The following is a 7,514-nucleotide window of genomic DNA, read 5'->3' on the forward strand; positions in this document are numbered from 1 at the left end:
CCTGTATGTTAGATCTGGGCTGGGTCTGGAGGGGTATGAGGAGCGGAGGCGAGAGAGCCCAAAAGCTCTCCCACACACTCACCAGTGTTGTGTTTTGGTGGGTCTGCAGGACTCCAAAGAGCACAGCAGCAGTTCTTACTCAGATGGCAAGCTAAACTGGGTCTGGTCAGGCGGGGGTGGTCTGCAGTAGTCTGGAGAATGCAGGGAAGTGACTCTCACGCAGCGGGCCTGGGCCTGGAGCGGCAGGCTGGTGCAGGACAAAGCAGAAGCTCTCTCCCACACTTGCAGGGCCTGAGGTCGGTCGGATATCAAACACAAATTTGTATGTTCTTTGTTATCTTTCCACCTATCGGGGCTCAGCAGGAAAAGAACAAGAGCTTCAAAAGTTCTAAGATGAGCTATAAGCTGTTGCCTTGCATTTCTGGGTCTCGGGCAGGTTGCCAGCTGGTGGACACAAGCAGTCCCCTTGGAGGTCCCCTGCTCAGATGAGACTCTTCTTCTTATGTACAATGGGCCCTTTGAACTGCAACAGCCATGATTCTCCTCACTCTAAAGAGTTCAGATGTATAAACACCATCAGGAGGACTTTGTTCTCATTGTTCATGCATGTACACAATACCTACATTTTGCATCTGTTTGTGAAACCTATTTTTATTGCAGGTCCTTACAACCACAGTCAGGTCCTTTTCATTCTGAGAGGTTATCTTGGGGATGGAGGGGGAGCAAATTCATCTGGAAACTAGGGTTGTTGTAAACAATACCACATGAGCTCCCAAAGCTCAGTTGCTAGGGAGTCCACACAATGAAAAATATCCACATAGGGTTTATCTCCAGGAGATAATAAAAGGCCAAGGTGATGGGAAAAAACATCAATCAGGACTGGTTCCATGGAGTGGTGTCTCTGAGGTCAGTGTCAACAACCATCTTCATCACTGCCTTTTTGAAAGGTTAAAGTTTCCCTGTCCACACACAGGAATGAACAAAAAAGAAAAAAATGTATACCCTGAAACAATAACATACAGACAAGACAGCGCCAGGAAGAGAAAGCCCAGTCAGCTGCATTTCCTGACAGTTCTGGCCCAGCGCACTTCCACCCAGACTGAGACCCGGGCTTCTAAAGGATAATTATAACAAGGGATGTCAGGATGGATGGCCCCTTTCCAATGGTTTCATGGCTTATCTTCTGCTACAGAGAATTCGGATGAGATGCCAGACTGCACACTGCTGTCACCATCTGATGAGGGGCTGATGGAGATAAAAGGGCAGTTCTCAGAGTTCTAATTCATGTGGGAGAGCAGAGCCTGAGTCCCACTTCTGGGGTCTCTGAAATTGACCCTCTCCTTTAATAAAATAAAATTCCATTTCATTTATGTGTATACTTGTACATGCACCTGTTTTGTAGTATCTACTAAATACTGTATGTAGTAATATAATCATCACACAGCTCTGTGTGGTAGGTTCCATCATTCCCAATTTACAGTTGATGAGACAACACAGGGGGACAAAGTGACATGTGCAGCTCACATGTGTGATAATTGTCAAGCCCTTAAACCTGATGACTGAATCCGCCCTTGAGGATATTTTTTAAATGATTATTATTTTAACTAAATTTTTAAGGAAAGCTTGTTAGAATAAATCACGTTTCTCAAAAAAAGTATAAGGCTTTCACCATACAATGCCATGGACTTAATATTTGTATTTTTCATATTTAATGAATGCTGTTGATCATAGATGAAGTAGCTTCATTTCTACAATGCAGCGTAAGAATTTGTCTATTGATATTATTAGCTCCCATTTCTCAAACTGGAGTGTATGCATCCATGTGAGTCTTCAGCTAGCCCAGAATTTCAAGGAATATTTCTTGTGAGTATCCACACTGGGGAGAAGATATAGAGGAAATGATATGAAAGCACATGTGACTACCTATCATAAGGCAGAAAGAAAAATGAATAAAATTGGAGATTCAAAAAACATTGAGCCTAGTTCTTGCTTCGGCAGCACATATACTAAAATTGGAGCGATACAGAGAAGATTAGCATGGCTGTTGTGCAAGAATGACACACAAAAAACACTGAGCCTATGTCAACTTGCTTCAAGTTCTAGATTGAGTCTGGGAGGTTCTGGGTTGGTGTACGTTTAGTCACTTTGGTGACAAAAGTATAAAAGCATTGTAAAAGGAAATGCAAATGCTACTTTGCAAAATTAGAGTGTCACAAGTCTCTCTGTCCACGAAAAGATTTGTAATCATTTTCAGCAGTTTAAGAATTTGAGGAACTCTACAGTTAAAAATAAAAAATAATAATTTGAGGAACTGTCTGGAAGAAGTACATACTGAAAATAAAATAGGAATTATTGATGCAACAGCCACAAGCTACGTACTTTAAGAAAACTACAGAGAGAGAGAGAGAGAGAAAAAAAAAAAAACAACTTCTTGGTCTGAGAAATAGTAAAGATGGAAAGAGCCAAAGAGGAAGAGGGGGGAAGAAAATGACTCCTGCCATGTTTACCTAATTGTTTAGCAAGGACCCCAGAGTTCACTGAGCCCTCTCTCTAGCAAAACATTCTAGAGCACTGTGAATGTTGTGTCAGCCTTTGTGTTATGAAGCAAGTATAGATGAAGACATTCTCAGGATCAAAGGGAATTGGGCTGTTACTGGATTCTCTGATGGGGTCTCAGGAGTAACTCAAGGTGTTTCCACAGTCCCTGTCAGGGAATCTTTGAAATAATTAAATAAAGGATTATTTGTGCAATGGCTGTGGCTTTAGGGGTTCAAGAAATCCATGACCCAAAGCTGCCTTGCTCTGGGCAGGGCTCAGTGAAGCCACCCAAGACCTGTCCCTGTTATACAGGTGAATGTGCTGTTATTTTGGATACTGCAATGCTGTCTTGGAGAGTTACTGGTTAAAATGTGAAGTTTATTTTCAACTTAAGCAAAATCTCAACCTCAAATGTTATACAAAATTCAATTTAATAATCTAACTTTGCCAGTTTCTCACTCCATCTGTTTGACATCTTGGTCTTGATCAGACTTTACTTAAGTAAAACAGAATAAAAATCCATTTCAGTGTCAACCAAATTTAAGTCATTATATGCTGATACATTGTTGATTTTAGGAACCATTCTAACTCAGCAGGATCATACAATTGATGTAATTATATAAATTTAATTTTAATTAAACTGTGTTAGCCAACTTTTAAAGCAAAATATAACATTAAAATCTTCTCAAATTCATACTCAACAAATATATAAAGCATAAATAGTGTCAATTTTTTCCACTGCTATAAAAAATACCTTTTTTAAAAACCTCATTGAAGATTTTACAGTGATTCTGCTTTGAAAATAAGCTAATTTAAAAACATTTCCCAAATTAGAAAGGTGAATCCAAGAAAGTCTCAATAAGTATACCTAGAAGGGCACAAATAAATTACTATGCAAAAGAAGCAGAAACTATGTTCAAGGGAAATATTATTCAAATTATTCAGACATTTATTTTTTAAGGTTTTTTTTGCTCGATAGCTAGTGACTTATAAATTTGTTGTTATGCATAGCATTCTGCTTGTGGCATGTTTTAGTATGTTTTGGGGTCATGTTTTTGCAGAGTTGTAAAAATAAATGCAAAGCACTTATTGCTCAAGAAGCACATAACGTAACTGATCTCCTCTAGGATGGTTACATCATAAACATCCTCTATGATGGGAAAACCGCATGCCTATGTGGTTACTCAACATGGCAGAGGTGTGGCTGCTGCCTCCTTTCCATCTTCTCCACCTTTGTACTACTACAGTGAAACAAACCTTTTGAGAAATAAACTTGCAATTTTGACATTCTAAAGCATTTGAAATGCTCCCTTTGCAAGGGAGATTCTTTGAATTTGAAAACCTTGGCAATCTATGAGTGGACTCAGGGTTTATGAAAAGTGATTGTTTTAGGCTTACCTCTTTGAACCCTGCAGAAGAAAGATACAGTTAATCTCAGGAAAGTGGGACAGGTGTTACCTGAGGTTAGTCACCCATACCCAAATGAACTGGAAAGTTGTAAGGTCCTGGATTGTTCCCCGTTTGGGTCCTGTCTCTCTCCTTTGGTCTCTTCCATGTCCCCTCTTGTGACCTCTCTCTTATAAGTCTCTTTAAAGTCATTTTCCCCCAACTCTCTTTTTTCTCCTTATACCAGTTCACAACTTCATCTCATACATGGCTTTGGCTTAGTTCAGCCTACGGCAATTTGACAGCTTCAGTAAAATTGCTTCCTGGCAATTTATTCCTTATTGCTTAGTCCAAATTTCCAAGGGAAAGTTCTAACTGGTCCAGCTTATTTTTGTATGCCAGCCCCTGGGTAAGTGAGGACAAGTCTCTGTAGTGACTTGTCCCTTCCCTTAGCTAGGGAATCAAAGGATGGGGGTACATGCTTAAGATTTCAAGAAGAAAAGGTTACGGGAATGAAATGGACTCCCCAAGAAAAGCTGGAGGCAGGACTGACACACTAATAACCCTAGGAAATTTTAAGTATGTAATTATTATTAATTTATTTTAATGAACAAATAATAATTGTGTGTGATTATGGGGTAAATGTGATATTTTGATCTGGGAGTTTTATTTTTAATATGATCTCAAATCTCTATTAAACACTCTATTATTCATTGAATATGTTTTTATGAAGCAATGTGAATGGGTCAGATAAATGGGAGACACAAAAATTAGAGGAGGAAACTGTGTCGATTCCTGGGGAGTCTGCACATTACAAAGCCCATTTCTTGGCAGTCAGGTGCAGGGTTGGATGGCTGGTCCTTGTCACCAGCAGTGCATATTTTATTTGACATTTCTATGAGTCTTATCCCTTCTGTTTATGTGAAGGATAGGGGTTGCAACTAACCTCTGTCTTCACTTAAAAATGTTCTTCATAGCCCCAAACTCAACATCGGAGTTTCTGGAAGGTTCTAGAAGCTCTGTGGCATTTTAATCTCTGAAATAATATAAATATATCCTCACATAAATCTAGTTTTACTCATATATTAAATGGAAGAAAAATAGAGGCATGAAGGCACAGAGGGCTGGGTTAGATGGATAATTGGGGAGGAGGAAAAAAACACTAGAAGAGCAAACCTCCCTTACTTAATGAGGGCTGGCAGTCACAGGGTAAAGCCTTGGCATGTTTGTTTGCTTATGGATTATTTATTGTTTTATCATGTTTATTTTAACTCTTTTCTCCTTGGCAGATTTTCAAGTAATGAATTGCTTTAAAAAAATATTTCGCTCCCTTCTCCAGGAGATGAAGGTCAACATCATAAGTCATATTGGTAGTATACATTCTGTTGTCCTCTCTTGAAAAACCATTAGCTCCAGTGTAAACATAGAAATCTCTGTGGAAGAAGTTCATTTAAAACAAAATCCTAACTTCTAATCCTATGCTTCTCCAAATAGTCAAGGTTGTAAAACGGAGAAAGCCAGAAACTGTCACAGCTATAAGGAAATCTAAGGAGACATGATGACACAATGTAAGTGTGATTTCCTGGCTAGGATTCTGAAATAGAGAAAGGATGTTAATTTAAAAAAAAAGTAAGGAAATAAGAACAAAGAATAGGTTTTAGCCAATATTGATGTATCAGTACTCACTTGCTATTTTAAACACATGCAACCACACAAATGTAAAATGATAATGTTGGAGGTGGTAGGATACAGAGCCTCTGTACTATCTTCATTTTTCTGCAAAACAGTATTCAAAAACAAAAACTTCATTTAAAAAAAAATCAATGCTAGTTAGAAAAAATAGAGGAAAGGGGGACTTTTTGGGTTTCTTTCATGAGAAATTCTAGTATCTACACTTCAAAGACTTCTGTAAATTTTCTAGAGTTATAAAATTTTATAAACTCATCTTACCCAGAGCTTCTGAAAATTTTATTTATTTATTTATTTTTGTATTTTAGAGAAGGGACTACAGGGTGTACAGGGTCACACTACTAGATCAGACTCGTGTGATCCTCCTGTTTACAGCCTCGCAAGAGCTGGGATTACAGGCATGTGCCATGACGCCCAATCTCAATCACTGTCTCAGCACACACCAGGGGTGGGGCTGGCATAGTAGGCCCTGGAATTGAACCCCAGCCCCTGTGCCTGCTTGCAGGCACTTTAATCCACTGAGATATTTGGCCCACCCTTAAAATTAAAAAAAAAAAAAAGGTAAAGTAAATATTCTGAAAGGATCTTTCCCTTCTATTAAGTACATGACTAAAAAAAATCAAGCAGTCAGTGACATAATCAAGCAACCAAGAGTAGGGTGTACTTCAAAAAATAATGCAATTGCATTGTAACCACCACTACAAATATAGGAGAAGAAAAAAGAAGAAGAAAAAAAAAACAGGTTCCTTCATGTGATATATCACTTATATCAATTATCCTCTCATGCTGCAACTAGAGACCTGATAAAATTGGCATTCAAATTTTTTACATTAAACATATCCTTCAAAATTTCTAGGTTACTTTCTTTGTTCAAATTTTTATTGTGAAAGTCTGGCACTAGTGCACTGAGTGGTCACCATAGTTCAGTTGAACAGTTCTTTATGCGAAGAGCTCAAACAATAATTTCTACTGCAGAAAAATCAAACTCTTCTTATATTACCTTAATAAAAACCGAGATGCTGTCTACAATGCATTTGTCCCTTAGAAAAACATCCAGGATCTGACTCCTGATCTGCACTCCTTGCCAGGGGCCAAAGGAGAGATGTAGAGACTGCACTCAGTAGTTTTGGGCCGCAGAGCCAGACTGTGCCAAGCCAGGACATCTAAGCCTTGCCTTTCCCTTTCCAGTTGCCATAGTGCCTCACCCTAAAATCTAAATTATCAGGCCCTAGTGCCAGTTAAAATACCTCTCACTTGTTTGGAGTAGAGAAGATGAAGGTTGTAGTTTTTAATTATTTTGCATTCTGTATCTTAAAAATGAAATCTCTTCATGGACTGGAACTCAAAGAAAAAGGGAATAATAACCGGTGAGGGAGGCAACACTGAATCATAAAGCACTGCAATGCCTTGGAAGGTGGAGATAGTGCACTATTTGTAAAATGTTTTTATGCCAAGATCATCTCTGGAGTTTGCCAGCTCCACAGAGAGAAATGTTAGATGTATTCTCTCTCTCTCTCTCTCTCTCTCTCTCTCTCTCTCTCTCTCTCTTTCTGTCATAAAAAATGAGATCAGACTTGCTTCTCTTCTTAACTTCACTGCAAAAGTCCAAGCTCACTTTTATTCTTGTATAGTGAGTGAGGAAAGCAAGTGGGTTTATACTAATTTTTTAAAATATTCGGCAGCAAAAGAAACGGGAGACTGAGGGACTTGGACCAAATGTGTAGGGGTGCTCGGTACCAAGTCATTAAAATGATTACTACATTGGCAGAATTTACGTCATGAGGATGAAAAGCATGAGTAATGTTCTTGTCCAGAGAGGACGTTCTGGACTCTCCCATACAAACAAGCACAGAAGGAGGCTGGAGTCCTGCCCACTCAGCCTCATGCGTAAACATCTGTGA

The 7,514-nt window shown here is 38.9% G+C and overlaps 1 non-coding gene across 1 annotated transcript; it reads left to right on the forward strand.

Annotated features, from left to right (window-relative positions):
- Positions 1 to 1,982: 1,982 nt before the first annotated feature.
- On the forward strand, positions 1,983 to 2,091 carry LOC111816007. Its single transcript, XR_002820561.1, has one exon. It is a non-coding gene; the product is annotated as a U6 spliceosomal RNA (small nuclear RNA).
- The last annotated feature ends 5,423 nt before the right edge of the window (positions 2,092 to 7,514 follow it).

This window comes from Octodon degus, unplaced genomic scaffold (genome assembly GCF_000260255.1).
Source record: "Octodon degus isolate 3935 unplaced genomic scaffold, OctDeg1.0 scaffold00024, whole genome shotgun sequence".
NCBI classification, from domain to species: domain Eukaryota; kingdom Metazoa; phylum Chordata; class Mammalia; order Rodentia; family Octodontidae; genus Octodon; species Octodon degus.